Below are 21456 nucleotides of genomic sequence, written 5' to 3'. Positions count from 1 at the left end.
CCTCATTCCATTGTATATTTCATTCCATTCCATTCCACATTCCATTTCATTTTAATAAACATTCCTTTCCATTCCATTCCATTCCATTCCATTTCCTTACATTCCATTCCATTTCTCATTCCATACCATTCCATTCCACATTCCATTCCATTCAATTCCAATTTCCATTCCACATTCCATTCCATTCCATTCCACGTTCCATTCCACATTCCATTCCATTTCATTCCACGTTCCATTCCTCATTCCATTCCATTCTATTGCACATTCCGTTCCACATTCTATTCCATTACATTACAGATTGCATTCCATTACATTCCAGATTGCATTCCAGGCCTTACCATTCCACATTCCCTTCCCCATCCCATTTCATTCCGCTTTCCTTTCCATTCCAATTTCCTTTCCATTCCATTCCTCATTTTCACATTTCTTCGCATTGCATTCCAGAATTCACTCCGTTCCATACCACATTCCTTTCCTCATTCCATCCCAAATTCCATTCCTTTACATTCCATATTCCATTCCATTCCATTCCACGTTCCATTCCACTTTCCGTTCCACATTCCTTTCCATTCCATTCCACATTCCATTCCATTCATTTCCACATTCCATTCCATTCCATTCCACGTTCCATTCCATGTGGGATTTCATTCCATTTCCTTCCACATTCCCCTCCATTCCACATTCAATGCCATTTCATTCCACATTCCATTCCATTCCATTCCTTTCCATTCCACATTCCCTTCCATTCCATTCCACATTCCCTTCCATTCCATTCCACATTCCCTTCCATTCCATTCCACATTCCCTTCCATTCCATTCCACATTCCCTTCCATTCCATTCCACATTTCATTCCATTCCATTCCACATTCCATTCCATTACAGATTGCATTCCATGCCATTCCACATTCCATTCCATTCCACATTCCATTCCATTCCATTCCATTCTACATTGCATTCCACATTCCATTCCATTCCATTTCAGATTCCATTCCATTCCATTCCACATTCCATTCCATTCCAGATTGCATTCCATTCCATTCCACATTCCATTCCATTCCATTCTGCATTCCATTCCTCTCCATTCCACAATCCATTCCGTTCCTCATTCCTTTCCTTTACATACAATTACATTCCATTCCTTTCGACATTCCATTCCATTCCATTCCACTTTCCATTCCATTCAATTCCGAGTTCCATTCCCTTCCATTCCATATAGCATTCCACGCCATTCCACATTGCTTTCCTAATTCCATTCCATTCCATTCTACATTACATTCCATCTTCCATTCCATTCCATTCCATATTTCATTCCATTGCATTCAATTCCGGTCTACATTCCATTCAATTCAATTCCGTTCCACATTCCATTCCAATCCATTCCATTGCATATTCCATTACTTACATTCCACATTCCAATCCATTCCATTCCACTTTCCTTTCCACATTCCATTCCATTCCATTCCATTCCTTTCCACTTTCCATTCGATTCCATTCCTCATTCCATTCCAATCCATTCCACATTACTTTGAACACTATTCCACATTCTATTACATGCCATTCCACATTTCATTACACATTCCTTTCGATTCCATTCCATTTCTTTCCACATTCCATTCCATTCCATTCCACATTCCATTCCAATTTCCATTCCGTTCCATTCCACGTTCCATTCCATTCCATTCCACATTCCATTCAATTCCATTCCACATTCCATTCCATTACAGATTGCATTCCATTCAATTCCACATTCCATTCCATTCCATTCCACATTCCTTACCACATTCCATTCCATTCCATATTCCATTCCATTCCATATTCCATTCCATTCCATTCCATTCCTCATTCCATTTCACATTCCTTTCCCTTCCATTCCACATTGCATTCCATTCCGTTCCACATTAAATTCCATTCCACTTTGCTTTCTATTACACATTCCATTCCATGGCATTCCACATTCCATTCCATTCCCATCCACATTCCATTGCATTCCATTCCAGATTCCATTCTACATTCCATTCTGTTCGTTTCCGTTCCATTCCGTTTCGCATTTCTTTTCTTTCCAATCCATTCCACAGTCCCTTCCATTTCATTCCACATTCCATTCCATTCCGTTACACTTTCCATTCCTCATTCTTCTCCATTCCATTCCACATTCCATTCCATTTCATTCGAAATTCCACTGAATTCCTTTCCACTTTCCTTTTCATGGTCCATTCCGCGTTCCATACCCCTGTTCCATTCCACGTTCTGTTCCACGTCACATACTAAGTTCCATTCCAGGTTCCTTTACACTTTCCATTCCACATTCCATTCCACGTTCCATTCCTTTCATTCCACATTCCATTCCACATTATGTTTTTTTGGATTCCACATTCCATTCCACATTCCATTCCATTCCATTCCACAATGAACTCCATTTCATTCCGCATTCCACTCCATTACATTCCACATTCCACTCCATTCCGTTCTGCATTCCATTTCCCATTCCACTCCTTTCCACTCCACATTCCATTGCACATAGCATTCCACAATCCATTCCATTCCATTCGACCGAATTCCCTTCCATTCCACATTCCATTCATTCCATTTCAATTTCCACTCCATTCCTTTCCATATCATTCCACATTCCATTCCATTCCATTCCACTTACCATTCCATTCCATTCCATCCCGCATTCCATTCCAATCCATTCCACGTTCCATTCCACGTTCTATTCCACTTTCTTTTCCAAGATCCATTCCACAGTTCACTCCATTCCATTCCACATTTCATTCCATCCCTTTCCACATTCAATTCGAAATTGCCTTCCATTCCATTCCACATTCCATTCCCTTCTATTCCATTACATTCCATTCCACATTCTATTCCACATTCCCTTCCATTTCATTCCACACGCCATTAATTTCCATTCCATTCCATTCCATTCCATATTTCATTCCATTCCACATTCTATCCCATTCCATTACATTCCACATTCCCTTAAACTCCAATTCACATTCCATTCCATATTCCCTTCCATTTCATTCCACATTCCATTCCTTTCCATTGCATTACATTCCATATTCCATTCCATTCCATATTCCATTCCATTCCATTTCGCATTCCATTCCATTCCATTCCATTCCAAATTCCATTCCACATTCCATTCCTTTCCTTTCTACATTCCATTTAATTCCATTCCGCATTCCATTCCATTCCACATTCCATTCCATTCCATTCCACATTCCATTCCATTCTATTCCACATTCCATTCCATTCCATTCCACATTCCATTCCATTCTATTCCACATACCATTCCATTCCAGATTCCATTCCACATTCATTTCCTTTCCTTTCCACATTCCATTCCACATTCCATTCCTCTGCATTCCATTCTATATTTCATTCCATTCCATTCCACATTCTATTCCATTCCATTCCATTGCATTCTACATTCCATTCCACATTGCATTCCACATCCCATTTAAATTTCCATTCCATTACGTACCACATTCCATTCCATTCCATTCCACCTTCCGTTCCATTCCATTACGCATTCCATTCCATCACATTGCACATTCCATTAAACATTCCATTCCACGTTCCATTCCACATTGCATTCCACGTTCCATTCCACCTTCCATTCCATTCCCTTTCACATTCCACTCCACAGTCCATTCAACGATCCATTCCACTCCTTTCTGAATTACATTCCACAATCCATTGCATTCGATTCCACGTTGAATTCCACATTCCATTCCACATTCCATTCCATTCCACATTCTATTCCACATTCCATTCCACATTCCATTCCATTCCATTTCACATCCCATTCCATTCCGTTCCATTCCATTCCACATTTCATTCCATTCCATATTCCATTCCACATTCCATTCCATTGCATTCCACATTCCATTCCTCATTCCTTTTCTTTCCAATCTACATTCCATTCCATTCCATTCCAAATACCCTTCTATTCTACTGCACATTGCATTCCATTCCATTCCACGTTGCCTTCCATTCCATTCCAAATTCCAATCGAAGTTAAGTTCCATTCCATTCCACATTCCATTCCGCATTCCATTCCATTCCATTCCACATTCTATTCCATTCCATTCCACATTCCATTCCTTTCCATTCCACATTCCATTCTGCATTCCATTAAAATTCCATTCCACTTTCATTTCCACGTTTCATTCCACGTTCCATTCCACTTTCCGTTACTTTCCTTTCCACATTCCATTCCACATTCCATTCAATATTCCATTTCATTGCATTCTGCATTCCATTCCACATTCCAGTCCATTCAATTCCACATTGCATTCCACTTTCTATTACAAATTCATTTCCGAGTTCACTTTCATTCCTTTCCACATACCATTTCACATTCCATTCCACATTCCATTCCACGTTCCATTTGACGTTCATTTCCACGTTACTTTCCACCTTCCATTCCACGTTCCATTACACCTTCCATTACATTACTTTCCACATTCCATTCCACATTCCTTTCAACGTTCTATTCCATTCCATTCCACATTCCTTTCCACATTCCACTGCATACCATTCCACATTCCTTTCCACATTCCATACAATTCCATTCCACATTTCATTCCACGTTTGATTCCACATTGTATTCCACATTCCATTCAGCATTCCATTCCATTCCATCCCCCATACGATTCCAGATTCCATTCCACATTCCTTCCCATTCAACATTCCATTCCTCATTCCATTCCATTCCATTCCACATTCCATTCCACTTTGCACTCCACATTCCATTCCATTCCAGTCCACTTCAATTTACATTCCACTTCCCATTCCGCTTTCCATTCCACATCACATTCTGTTGCATTCCACATTACATTCGATTCCACATTCCATTCCAAAATCCATTGCATTCCTGTCAACAATCCATTCGACTTTCCAATCCATCCCATTCCACATTCTACTCCATTCTAATCCACATTCCATTCCACATTCCAGTCTATTCCTTTGCGCATTCCATTCCACATTCCATTACATTCCATTCCACATTCAATTCCACATTCCATTCCATTTCATTCCACGTTCCATTCCACAGCAAATTCCACATTCCATTACACTTTCCATTCCATTCCATTCCATGATCCATTCCACGTTCCATTCCATTCCATTCCACGTTCAATTCCGCATTCCATTGCTCATTCCACTCCCCATTCCATTCCACCTTCCATTCCAGGTCCCATTTCATTCCATACCACTTTCCATTCCATTCCATTCCATGTTCCATTTCATTCTATTCCTCATTCCATTCTACATTCCATTTCACATTCCATTCCACATTCCTTTTCACATTCCATTCCATTCCATTCCACATTGCAATCCGTTCCATTCCACATTCTCTTCCATTAAATTCCACGTTCCATTCCACGTTCCATTCCACATTCCATTCCACGTTCCATTTCACATTCTATTCCATTCCATTCCACATTCAATTCCATTGCATTCCACATTCCATACAAACCAATTCCATTCAATTACACATTCCATTACATTCCATTCCACATTCCATTCCACATTCCAATCCATTCCATTCCACATTTAATTCCATATTCCATTCCACATTCCATTGTATTCCAATTTCCATTCCACATTCCATTCCATTCCATCCCAAACTGCATTCCACAGTCCGTTCCATTCCTTTCCACATTCCATTCCATTCCATTCCACTTTAGATTCCACATTCCATTCCATTCCATTCCACTTTCCATTCCACATTCCATTCCATTACTTTCCACTTTGCATTCTATGTTATATTCCACTTTCCATTTCACGTTCCATTCCACATTCCATTCCATTCAATTCCACATTCCATTCCATACGATTCCACGTTCCACTTCATTTCATTCAGCATTCTACTACACGTTCAATTTCACATTCCTTTCCACATTCCATTTCACATGCCATTTCGTTCCATTCTATTCCATTCCACATTCCATTCATTTCCATTCCACTTTCCATTCCACCTATTGTTCAATTAAATTCCACATTCCATTCCATTACGTTCCTCGTTCCATTCCATTCCATTACAAATTCCATTCCATAACTCATTGCATTCCACTGTCCATTTCACGTTCCATTGCACGTTCCATTCCAAGTTCCATTGCACGTTCCATTCCACTTTCCATTCCACGTTACATTCCACATTCCATTCCACATTCCATTCCACATTCCAACCACTTTCCACTCCATTACATTCCTCATTTCATTCCACTTTCCATTCCATTCCACATTCCATTTGTTTGCTTTCCACATTCCATTACATATTCCATTCCACGTTCCATTCAACCTTCCATTCCACGTTCCATTTCATTCCATTCCACTTTCCATTCCACATTACTTTTCACATTCCGTTCCACATTCCACTTCACTTTCCAGTCAATTCCATTCCATTCTATTACACATTCCATTCGTTTCCAATCCACTTTCCATTCCATTCAATTCCACTTTCCATTCCGTTTCACTTTCTATTCCATTCCATTCCACATTCCATTCCTTTCCATTTCACATTCCATTCAATTCCATTCAACATACCATTCCAATCCATTCCACATTCCATTCCATTACATTCCACGTTCCATTCCATATCGCATTGCATTCCATTCTATTCCACATTCCATTCGATTCCATTCCACATTCCACTTCATTCCATTCCATATTCCATTAGATTCCATTCCACATACCATTCCATTACATTCCACATTCCATTCCACATTCCATTCCATTCAATTTCAAATTCCATTCCATTACGTTGCATTCCACCTTCCATTCCATTCAATTCCGCATTCCATTCATTTCCATTCCTTTCTAATCCACATTCCGTTCCATTCCATTTTATTGCACATTCCTTTCCATTCCATTGCACACTGCATTCAATTACATTCCACATTTTATACCACATTCCATTCCACATTCTCTTCCACGTTACATTCCTTTCCATTCCATATACTATTGCATTCCATACCATATTCCATTTCATCCAATTCCACATTCCTTTCCATTCCATTGCATTCCACGTTCCATTCCATTCCATTCCGCATTCTATTCCATTGCATTCCATTGCATTCCACATTCCATTCGGCTTTCCATTCCCTTCCTTTCCACATTCCATTCCACACTCCACTCCACATTCAATTCCGCATTCCATTCCGTTACATTCCACATTCCATTCCATTCCATTCCAAATTCCTTTCCACATTCCTTTGCACATGCTATTCAAAATTTTATTATATTCCATTCCTCATTCATTTCCTTTCCATTCCACATTCCATTCCATTCCATTCCTCATTCCATCCCATTCCATTCCACGTTCCATTCCATTCCACGTTCCATTCCATTCCATTCCATTCCATTCCACATTCCATACTATTCCATTGCATTCCACTTTCCATTCCTTTCCTTTACACATTCCATTCCATTCCATTCCACATTCCATTCCACATCCCATTCCATATTCCATTCCACGTTCCATTCCACGTTCCATTCCACGATCCATTCCATTCCATTCCACATTCCATTCCATTCCATTCCGCCTTCCATTGCTCTTTCCATTCCATGTTCCATTCCAACTTCCATTACTTTCCACTCTGAGTTCCATTGCTTTGCATTCCGCATTCCATTTCTATCAATTCCACGTTCTGTTTCACATTGCATTTCACATTCCATTCCACATTGCATTTCGCAATCCTTTCCATTCCATTCCATTCCACTCCACGTTCCATTCAATTCAAATCCGCATTACATTCAATTACATTCCACGTTCCATTCCATTCCACATTGCATTCTTTTCCATTCCAGATTCCATTCCATTCCATTCCACATTACTTTCCTTTGCATTCCACATCCCATTCCACATTATATTCCAAAGCATTTTATTCCACATTCCATTCCATTCCATTACACACACCATTTCATTTCATTCCACATTCCATTCCACTTTAAATTCCTCATTCCACTCCGTTCCATTCCACATTCCTTTCCACACTCCATTCTACATTCCATTTCATGATGCATTCCACTCCTTTCCACATTCCTATCCAGATTGTATTCCACATTCCATTCCATTCTATTCCACATTCCATTCCCCCTTCCATTGCAATCCATTTGACATTCCATTCCACTTTACATTGCATTCCATTTCGCATTGCTTTCCCCTTTCCATTCCATTCCATTTCACATTGCATTCCTTTTCATTCCACATTTCTTTCCACATTACTTTCCACATTCCATTCCATTCAATTCCGCATTCCATTCTAAATTCCATTCCACATTACTTCCCACATTCCATTCCACATTCCATTCCACATTCCATTTCACATTCCATTCCACATTCCATTTCTGATTCCATTCCACATTCCATTCCGATCCATTACACAATCCATTCCACATTCCGTTCAATTCCATTCCACCTTCCATTCCATTCCATTCTACATTCCATTCCAATCCATTCCATTCCATTCCACATTGCGTTCCACATTCCATTCCATTACATTCCACTTTCCATTTCTCATTCCATTCCATTCCATTCCACATTCCATTCGACGATCCATTCCATTCCACAATGCATTCCACATTCCATTCCCTTCCATGCCACTTTCTATTTCACATTCCATTCCATTCCATTCCATTTTCAATTCCTTTCCACATTTCATTATATTACACATTCCATTGCACTTTCGATTATATTCCATTCCACAATCCATTCCATTCCTTTCCACATTCCATTCCATTCCATTTCACATTCCATTCCACGTTCCATTCCATTGCAATCCACTTCCCATTCCATTCCATACCATTCCCATCCACATCCCATTCAATATTCCATTCCATTCCACTTTCCATTCCATTCAATTCCACATTCCTTTCCATTATATTCCCCATTCCATAGAATTCCACATTCCATTCCATTACATTCCTTATTCCCTTCCATTCGAGTTTGATGTCCATTCCATTCCACATTCCATTCCATTCCAAATACCACTCCACTGATTTACACATTCCATTCCATTCCACATTCCATTCCACATTTCATTCCATTCAACATACCATTCCATTCCACATTCCATTCCATAATCCTTTCCACTCCATTCCATTCCATTCCATTCCATTCCACATTCCTTTCCATTCCATTCCATTCCTTTCCATTCCACATTCCATTCCATTCCACTTTGCATTCCACATTCCAACCATTCCATTGCATTCCATTCCACATTCCATTCCATTCCACCTACCATTCGAATGCATTCCACATTCCATTCCATTCCATTCCACATACCATTCCAATGCCTTCCCCATTCCATTCCATTCCATTCCATTCCATTGCACTCCATTCCGTTTCTTTGCATTCCACATTCCGTTCCATTGCATTCATTTCCAGATTAAATTCCATTCCATTCCATTCCACATTTCATTCCATTTCACTTTCTATTCCATCTCCCATTCCATTCCATTCCGCATTCCATTCCACATTCCATTCCACATTCCAATCCATTCCGTTCCACATTCCATTCCATTCCATTCCATTCCACCTTCTTTTCCATTCCATTCCACATTCCATTCCACATTCCATTCCACATTCCAATCCATTCCTTTCCACGTTCCATTACATTCCATTCCACATTCCTTTCTACATTCGATTACACATTCCATTCCACATTCCATTCCACGTTCCATTCCACTTTTCATTCCAGATTAAATTCCATATTCCATTCCATTCGATTCCACATTCCATTTCATATTCCTTTCCACATTCCATTCCTATCCATTCCACAATCATTTCCACATTCCATTCCATTACATTCCACTTTCTATTCCACATTCCATTCCACATTCCATTCCACTCCTTTCCACATTCCATTCCACCTTCCATTCCCTTTCAATCCATTCCACATTCCATTCCATTGCTTTCCAGATTCCATTCCATTCCATTACATTCCATTCCACATTCCTTTACATTCCATTCTACCTTTCTTTGCATTCCACTCCTCTATGCATTCCATTGCTTTCCACGTTCCATTCCGCGTTCCATTCCACCTTCCATTCCACGTTCCTATCAACATTCCAGGCCACGTTCCATTCCACTTTCCACTCCACGTTCCATTCCATTCCATTCCACGTTCCATTCCACTTTCCATTCCACTTTCCCTTCCACTTTCCATACACGTTCCTTCCACATTCCACTCCATTCCAATCTGAATTCCTTTCCATTCCATTCCACATTCCATTCCATTCCATTCCAATCTGAATTCCTTTCCATTCCATTCCATTCCATTCCTCTTTCCATGCTTATTCCATTCCATTCAATTCTGCATTCCATTCCTTTCCATTCCACATTCCATTAGACTCCATTCCATCTTCCATTCCATTCTGCATTCCATTCCATTCCATTCCACATTCCATTAGACTCCATTCCTCCTTCCATTCCATTCCATTCCAATTTCCTTTCCATTCCATTCCACATACCATTCCACATTCCATCCCTCTCCATTCCACATTCTATTCCACATTCCATTACGTTCCATTCTACTTTCCATTCCATTCCTTTCCACTCCATATTCCTTTCCATTCCACATTCCTTTCCATTCCATTCCACATTCTGTTCCATTCCTTTCCATGTTCCATTCCATTCCATTTGACGTTCCATTCCACATTTCATTCCATTGCATTCCAACTTCGATTCCATTGTATTCCACGTTCCATTCCATTCCGTTCCAAATTCCATTCCTTTACACATTCCATTCCACATTCCATTCCATTCCTCACTCCACTCCAATCCATTCCACATTCCATTCCACATTCTTCTCCATTCCATTCCACATTCCAATCCTCATTCCTTTCTATTCCATTCCACATTCCACTCCATTCCATTCCATTCCACATTCCACTCCATTCCATTCCATTCCATATTCCATTCCATTCCTTTCCACATTCCATTCCGTTCCATTCCACATTCCACTCCATTCCATTCCATTCCACCTCCAATTCCACTTTCTGTTCCACGTTGCATTCTATTCCATTCCTATTTCCATTCCATTTTCCATTCCATTCCATTCCACATTCAATTCCACATTCCATTCCATTCATTTCACATGCCTCTCCATTCCATACCATTCCAGATTCCACTCGTTCCATTCCACATTCCATTCCCCATTCAACTTAATTTCTTTCCCCATTCCATTCCACATTCCATTCTACATTCCATTCCGTTCTATTCCACATTCCACTTCACTCCTTTCCATTGCACATTCCCTTTCATTACATGCCACATTCAATTACATTCCATATCAATTTCCATTTCATTCTATTTCCTTCCAATCCACATTCCGTTACGGTGAATACCACATTCCATTCAATTCCATTCCAATTTCCATTGCATTCCATTCCACATTCCATTTCACATTCCATTGCATTCTGTTCCACATTGCTTTCCAATTCACGTTCCATTCCCTTCCATTCCATTCCAGTTCACATTCCATTCCACTACATTCCACATTAAATTCCATTCCATTCCCTATCCCATTCCACATTGCGTTCCACATCCCATTGTACATTCCATTCCGCATTCCATTTCTTTCCATTCCATAACCCATTCCATTCCATTTCATGTTCCATTCCACATTTCATTCCATTCCATTCCGCATACCATTCCATTCCATTAAACATTTCATTCCATTCCATTCCACTTTCCATTCCACATTCTATTTCATTCCATTCTACATTCCATTCAACATTGCATTCCATTCCTTTCCACATTCCATTCCACATTCCATTAAAAATTAAATTCCATTCCATTGCATATTCCATTCTACATTCCTTTCAATGACATTTCAGATACCTTTCCACACTCCATTCCATTCCATTCCATTCCACATTCAATTGCATCGCATTCCACAATCCTTTCCATTCCATTCCACATTCCGTTCCATTCCATTCCACATTCCATTCCATTCCATTCCTTTCGACACTGCATTTCTTTCCATTACACTTTCCATTCCTTTCAATTCCATTTCATTCCACATTCCGTTCCTTTCGATTCTATTCCATTCCACATTCCATTCCATTCCACGTTACATTCCAAATTTCATTCTACATGCCATTCCACATTCCACTCCATTCCCTTCCATTACACATTCTATTCCTTTCTATTCCACATTCCATTCCATTCCATTCCACATTCCATTCCAAATTCTATTCCATTCCATTCCACATTTCATACCATTAATTTCCACCACCCTTTCATTCAATTCGTTTACACATTCCATTCCATTCCTTTCCAAATTTCATTCCGTTCCAGTCCACACTGCATCCCATTCCATTCCACGTTCCATTCCACGATCCATTCTACTTTTCCCTCCAAGTTCCATTCTATTCCATTACACCCTCCATTCCACGTTACATTCCACATACTATTCCATTTAATTCCACATTCCATTCCTTTCCATTCCATATTCCATTCCATTCCTTTCCACATTCCAATCCTTTGCATTCCACAATCCATTCCATTCTATTCCACATTCCATTTCACATTCCATTACACTTTCCACTCCTTTCCATTCCACATTCGGTTCGATTCCACATTCCATTCCACATTCAAATCCATTCCGCATTCCTTTCCAAGTTCAATTCGTTTCCATTCCACATTCCATTCCTTTAAATTCCACATTCCGTTACATTCCACATTCCATTTCATTCCATTCAACATTGCATTTCATTCCATTCCAAGTTGTATTGCATTCCATTCCACATTCCATACCAAATTCAATTCCATTCCATTCCACTTTCCATTCCACATTCCGTTCCATTCCGTTCCACATTCCATTCCATTCCATTCCACTTTCCATTCCATTCCATTCCACATTCCTTTCCACATACCATTCCATTCCATTCCACATTCCATCCCATTCCATTCCACATTCCATTCAACATTGCATACCATTCCCATCCATTCCATTCCATTCCACTTTCCATTCCATTCCATTCCTCATTTCATTCCATATTCCATTCTGCATTCCATCCACATTCTATCCTATTCCATTACACTTTCCACTCCATTCCTTTCCATTCCACATTCCACTCCATTCAATTCCACCTTCCATTCCACATTCCACTCCACATTCCACTACATTCCATTCCCCATTCCATTCCACATTCCATTACATGCCGTTCCACATTGCACTCTTCCATTCCATTCCATTCCACATTCCATTCCATTCCATTCTACATTCCATTCCATTCCATTCCTCATTCCGTTCCACATTCCATTCAACATCCCATTCCATTCCATTCCACATTCCATTCCATTCCATTGCACATTGCATTCCAAATTCCATTCCATTCCATTCCACAATCCATTCCATTACACTCCATTTTCCGTTCCATTGCATTCCACATTCAGTTCTATTCCATTCCGCTTGCCATTACATTCCATGCCACATTGCATTCCATTCCATTCCACTTTCCATTCCATTTTCAATTCCAGTTTCCAGTTCAGGTTCCATACCTTTTTCTACTCCACGTTATATTCCATTCCATTCCACGTTCCATTCCACATACCATTCCATTCCATCAACATTCCATTCCATTCCATTCCACATTCCTTTCCACATACCATTCCATTTCATTCCACATTCCATACCTTTGCATTACACATTCCATTCCAAATTCCATTCAATTCCAATCCATTCCATTCCATTCCATTCCACATTCCATTACACATTCCATTCCACATTCCATCCCATTCCATTCCACATTCCACTCCATTCCATTCCATTCAACATTCCCCTCCACATTCCATTCCACTATCCATTCCAGATTCCATCCCATTCCATTCCACATTCCACTCCATTCCATTCCATTCCACATTCCACTCCATTCCATTCTACATTCCATTCCACATTCCACTCCACATTCCACTTCATTCCATTCCATATTCCATTCCACCTTCCATTCCACTGTCCATTCCATGCCATTCCACATTGCACTCTTCCATTCCATTCCATTCCACACTCCATTCTGTTCCATTTCACATTCCATTCCATTCCATTCAACATTCCATTCCACATTCCATTCCATTCCATTCCATTCCACATTCCATTCCATTCCATTCCACATTCCATTCCATTGAATTCCAAATTCCATTCCAAATTCCATTCCATTCCATTCCACATTCCATTCCATTACTTTCCACATTCCTTTCCATCACATTCCTTTACATATTCCATTACATTCCGTTCCATATTCCATTCCTTTCCATTCCACATTGCATTCCATTCCATTCCACGTTCCATTCCATGTTCCATTCTTCTTTCCCATTCACGTCCAATTCCATTCCGTTCCACCCTCCATTCCACGTTAAATTCCACATACTATTCCATTCCATTCCACATTCCATTCCATTGCATTCCATTCCATATTCCGTTCCATTCTTTTCCACATTCCAATCCTTTGCATTCCACCATCCTTTCCATTCCATTCAACCTTCCATTGCACTTTCCATTCCTTTCCATTCCACATTCCATTCAACATTCCATTCCTATCCGATCCATTCCATTCCACATTCCATTCCATTCCATTCCACATTCCATCCCTTTCCATTCCACATTACATTCAACATTGCATACCATTCCCATCCATTCCATTCCATTCCAAATTCCATTCCATTCCATTCCACATTCCATTCCACATTCCTTTCTGCATTCCATTCCACATTCCATGCTATTCCATTACACTTTCCAATCCATTCCTTTCCATTCCACATTCCACTCCATTCAATTCCATCTTCTATTCCACATTCCACTCCACATTCCACTGCATTCCATTCCCCATTCCATTCCACATTCCATTGCATGGCATTCCACATTGCACTCCTCCATTCCATTCCATTCCACTTGCCATTCCATTCCATTCTACATTCCATTCCATTCCATTCCTCATTCCGTTCCACATTCCATTCAACATCCCATTCCATTCCATTCTACCTTCCATTCCATATTCCATTCCATTCCATTGCACATTGCATTCCAAATTCCATTCCATTCCATTCCATTGCACTCCATTTTCCGTTCCATTGCATTCCACATTCAATTCTATTCCATTCCACTTGCCGTTACATTCCATGCCACATTGCATTCCATTCCATTCCACGTTCCATTCCATTTTCAATTCCAGCTTCCAGTTCAGGTTCCATACCTTTTTCTACTCCACGTTATATTCCATTCCATTCCACATTCCATTCCACATACCATTCCATTCCATCCACATTCCATTCCATTCCATTCCACATTCCTTTCCACATACCATTGCATTTCATTCCACATTCCATCCCATTGCATTCCCCATTCCATTCCAAATTCCATTCCTTTCCAATCCATTCCATTCCATTCCATTCCACATTCCATTCCACATTCCATCCCATTTCATTCCACATTCCACTCCTTTCCATTCCATTCAACATTCCACTCCACATTCCATTACACTATCCATTCCAGATTCCATACCATTCCATTCCACATTCCACTCCATTCCATTCCATTACACATTCCACTCCATTCCATTCTACATTCCATTCCACACTCCACTCCACATTCCACTTCATTCCATTCCATATTCCATTCAACCTTCCATTCCACTCTCCATTCCATGCTATTTCACACTGCACTCTTGCATTCCATTCCATTCCACCCTCCATTCCGTTCCATTTCACATTCCATTCCATTGCATTCAACATTCCATTCCACATTCCATTCCATTCCATTCCATTCCACATTCCATTCCATTACATTCCACATTCCATTCGAAATTCCTTTCCGTTCCATTCCACATTCCATTCCATTACTTTCCACATTCCTTTCTATTACAGTCGTTTACATATTCCATTACATTCCGTTCCATATTCCATTCCTTTCCATTCCACATTCCATTCTTCTTTCCCATCCACGTCCTATTCCATTCTGTTCCACTCTCCATTCCACGTTAAATTCCACTTACTACTCCATTCTTTTCCACAATCCATTCCATTCCATTCAATTCCATATTCCATTCAATTCGTTTCCACATTCCAATCATTTGCGTACCACAATCCTTTCCATTCCATTCCACATTCCATTCCACTTTCCCTTCCTTTCCATTCCACATTGCATTCCATTCCATTCCACATTCCATTCCACATTGCATTCCACATTCCATTCTACATTTCATTCGACATTCCATCCCATTCCATTCCACATTCCACTCCATTACATTCCATTCCACGTTCCATTCCATTCCATTCCACATTCCATTCCACTCCACATTCCATTCCACATTCCATTCCATTCCACTTCTTTCCATTCCATTCCACATTCCATTCCATTCCATTCCACTTTTCATTTCATTCCATTCCACTTTCCATTTCATTCCATTACATATTGCATTGCAAATTGCATTCCATTCCATTCCACTTTGCATTTCATTCCATTCTGCATTCCATTCCATATTCCATTGTATTCCATTCCACATTTCATTCCACTCTATTCCATTCAATTCCATTACATTACATTGCATTCTTCTCCATTCCGTATTGCATTCCATTGCGTTACATTCTGCAATCCGTTTCATTCCATTCCACTTTCCATTCCATTCCTTTCCATTCCATTCCACATACCAATCCATTCCACTTTCCATTCCACATTCCATTCCATTCCATTTCACATTCCTGTCCATTCCATTCCATTTTGCACTCCTTTCCATTCCATTCCATTCCATTCCACTTTGCATTCCACATTCCATTACACATTCCATTCCATTCCATTTCACATTCCGTTAATTCCATTCCTTTCCATTCCACTTTCGAATCCATTCCACATTCCATTCCACTTTCCATTGCACTCCATTCCACATTCCATTCCACTTTCCATTCCTTTCCATTCCACTTTCAATTACATTCCATTCTAAATTCCATTGCATTTCATTCCACATTGCATTCCATTCCATTCCACGTTGCATTCCATTCCATTCCACGTTGCATTCCATTCCATTCCACATTCCATTCCAAATTCAATTCCATTCCATTTCACATTCCATTCCACATTGCGTTACCCATTACATTCCACGTTCCATTCCACGTTCCTTTCCACGTTCCATTGCACGTTCCATTCCATTGCATTCCGTATTACCTTCCACATTCCATTTAACATTCCATTCCTTTGCTTTCCACATTCCATTCCACATTCCACTTCATTCTTTTCCACATTGCATTCCACTTTCCATTCCACGTTCCATTCCGTTCCATTCCAAATTCCATTCCATTCCATGACATTCAAAATTCCTTTCCATTCTACTTCAATTTGCAATTCATTCCATTCCATTCCATTCCACATTACGCTGAATTCCATTCCACAGTCCATTCCATTCCCTTCCACGTGCCATATCATGCCATTCCACGTTCCATTCCACATTCGCTTCCACTTTCCATTCCACTTTCCATTCCATTCCACTTTCCATTTCCTTCAATTCCACATTCCATTAAATTCCATTCCACATTCCTCTCCATTCCTTTCCAGTCCACATTCCACTCCATTCCATTCCACATTCTCTTAGATATTTTAATCCACATTCAACTTCATTCCATTCCTCGTTCCATTCTATGAAATTCCACATTGCACTCTTCCATTACATTCCATTCCACATTCTATTCCATTCCATTCCACATTCCATTCCACATTCCATTCCACAATCCATTCCTTTCCATTCCACATTCCATTCCACATTCGATTTCACATTCCGTTCTACATTCCATTCCTCATTCCATTCCTTTACATTCCACATTCCACTCAAAATTCCCTTCCATTCCATTACACATTCCACTCCTTTGTATTCCATTCCATTCAATTCAACATTCCATTCCATTCCATTCAACATTCCATTCCATATTCCATTCCACATTCCATTCCACCTTCCATTCCATTCCATTACATTCCTTTCCACATTCCTTTCCATTCCATTCCACGTTTCATTCCACATTCCATTCCATTCCATTCCACATTCCGTTCCACATTCCATTCCATATCTTTCCTTTCCACATTCCATTCACTTCTATTCCTTTACATTCCAAATTCCATTCCACGGTCCATTCCACATTCCATTCCACTTTCCTTTCCAGTTTCCATTCCACATTCCATTCCAGGATCCATTCCAATTTCCATTCCATTCCATATTCCGTTACACATTCCATTCCATTCCACGTTCCATTTCTCATTCTATTCCTTTCCATTCCACATTCCATGCCATTCCATTCCACATTCCATGCCATTCCATTCCACATTCCATTCCATTCCATTCCACATTCCATTCCATTCCTTTTCAGGTTCCTTTCCATTCAATTGAACATTCCTTTCCATTCCTTTTCACATTCCATTCCATTCCATTCCACATTCCTTTCCATTCCATTCCACTTTCCATTCCATTCCACATTCCTTTCCATTCCACATTCCATTCCATTCCTTTCCATTCCACATTTCTTTCCATTACATTTCACTTTCCATTCTGCATTCCCTTCTATTCCATTCCATTACTTTCCTTTCCCTTCCATTGCCTTCCTCACTCTTTTCCATTCAATTCCGTTCCATATTCCGTTCCATTCCATTCCATTCCATTGTACAATCCATTCCATTCTAATCCACATTCCATTCCATTCCATACCACATTCCATTCCACTCCATACCACATTCCATTCCACATTCCATTCCATTCCTTTCCAGATTCCATTCTACATTCCATTCCAGTCCAGTCCACATTCCATTCAATACCATTCCAGTTACCATTCCACCTTCCATTCTACATTCCATTCCATTCCATTCCACTTTCCATTCTGTTCCATTCCACATTCCATTCCATTCCACATTCCATTCTGTTCCATTCCACATTCCATTCCATTCCATTTCACTTTCCACTCCTCATTCAATTCCATTCCATTCCACATTCCATTCCATTCCATTTCACATTCCATTCCTTTCCACTTTCCATTGCATTCCATTTTATTCGACATTCCTTTCAATTCCATTCCATATTCAATTCCGCATAACCTTCCATTGCATTCTATTGCATTCCATTGCATTCCATTTGACATTCCTTTACATTACATAGCACATTCCATTCCACATTCCAGTCCATTCCGTTCCATATAACAGTAAACTTTCCATTCCACGTAACATTCAACATTTCATTCCACATTCCATTCCATTCCATACCACATTCCATTCCTTTCAATTCCATTACATTCCACATTCCATTCCACATTCCCTTTCATTCAATTCCATGTTCTGTTCCTTTCCATTCCATTCCATTCCCTATTCCATTCCATTCCATTCCACATTCCACTCCATTATATTACATTACGTTCCACTTTGCATTCCATTCCATTCTATTCCCTTCCACATCCCATTTCATATTCCATTCCATGCCATTCCACATTGCAATCCATTCCATTCCATTCCACATTCCATTCCATTCCATTCCACTCCACTTTCTGTTTCATTCCATTCCACGTTCCATTCCACTTTCGATTGCACATTCCATTCCATGTTCCATTCCATTCCATTCCACATTCCATTCCTTTTCATTCCATATTCCATTTCACATTCCATTTCTTTCCATTCCACATTCCATTCCACATTCCATTCCTTTCCTTTCCACATTCCACTCCATTCCATTCCTTTCTATTCCACCTTCCACTGCGTTCCTTTCCATTCCACATTCCACTCTGTTCCACTCCACATTCCATTCCACATTCCACTTCATTCCATTCCACATTCCATTCCACATTCCATTTCACATTCCATTCCACAATCCTTTCCTCATTGTCTTCCATGCCATTCCACATTCCACTCTACTCCTTTCCATTCCACATTCTATTCCATTGCATTCAACTTTCCATTCCATTCCTTTCCTCATTCCTTTCCATTCCACTCCACATTCCATTCCAGATTCCATTCCACATTCCATTCCACATTCCACTCCATTCCATTCCACATTCCATTCCATTCAAATCTACATTAAATTCCAAATCCATTCCACAATCCATTCCACATTCCATTCCATTTCATTCCATTCCACATTCCATTCAATTCCATTCCACGTTCCATTCCTCTTTCCATTCCATTCCATTCCACAATCCATTCCACATTCCCTTCGATTCCACATTCCATTCTGTTCTGTTCCAGATTCCATTCTATTCCATTCCACATTCCATTCCATTCGATTTCCCACTGCCTTCCATTCCATTTCATATTCCATTGCATTCCATTCCACTTTCGAGTCCATTCCATTCTACCTTCCATTGCATTACAATAAACGTCCCATTGCACATTCCATTCCTAGTTCCATTCCTTTCCTTTCCAAATTCCATTCCATACCATTCCACTTTCCATTCCACTCCATTCCACAATCCTTTACATTCCATTCCACATTGCATTTCATTCAACGTAACATTCCACATTTCATTGCACTTTCCATTCCATATTTCATTCCATTCCACATTCCTTTCCACATTCCATTCCTTTTCACGTATGTATTCCACATTCCATTCTGCTTTCCATTCCACGTTCCGTTCCACATTCCATTCCATTCCATTCCACTTTCCTTTGCATTCTATTCAACATTCCGTTCCATTCCTCACCACATGCTATTACTTTCCATTCCACATTCCATTCCATATCGCATTCCATTCAATTCCACATTCAATTCCACATTCCTTTCCATTCAATTCCACATTCCATTCCATTCAATTCCACATTCCATTCCACATTCTATTAGATATTCCATTCCACATTCCATTCCACTCCATTCAACCTTCCATTCCATTCCATTCCACATTCCATTCCTTTCAATTCAACATTCCATTCCCTTCCATTCCATTCCACATTCCATTCCATTTCATTCTACATTCCATTCGGCATTCCATTCCATTCCACATTCCATTCCACATTGCATTCCATTCCACTGCACGTTCCATTCCACATTCCATTCTTTTCCATTACACATTCCTTTCCACATTCCATTCCTTTCCACATTCCATTCCACATTGCATTCCATTCCATTCCACATTCCATTCCAGATTCCATTCCTTTCCATACCAAATTCCATTCCATTCCTTCCTGTATTCCATTCAATTCCACATTCCACATTCCATTCCCCTTTCCATCCCACGTTCCATTCCATTTCTTTCCACTTTTCATTTCACTTTCCATTCCATTCCATTCCTCGTTCCATTCTATGTTCCATTCCATTCCATTCTACTTTCCATTACACATTCTTTTCCATTCCATTCCCCGTTCCATTCCACATTCCATTCCATTCCATTCCAAGTTCCATTCCGCATTCCATTCCATTCCATTCCATGTTCTATTCCATTCCACATTCTATTACACATTACTTTCCATTCCATTCTACATACCATTCCA

Source organism: Pongo abelii, chromosome 13, assembly GCF_028885655.2.
Source record: "Pongo abelii isolate AG06213 chromosome 13, NHGRI_mPonAbe1-v2.0_pri, whole genome shotgun sequence".
NCBI classification, from domain to species: domain Eukaryota; kingdom Metazoa; phylum Chordata; class Mammalia; order Primates; family Hominidae; genus Pongo; species Pongo abelii.
Note: the sequence above shows the minus strand (reverse complement) of the source record.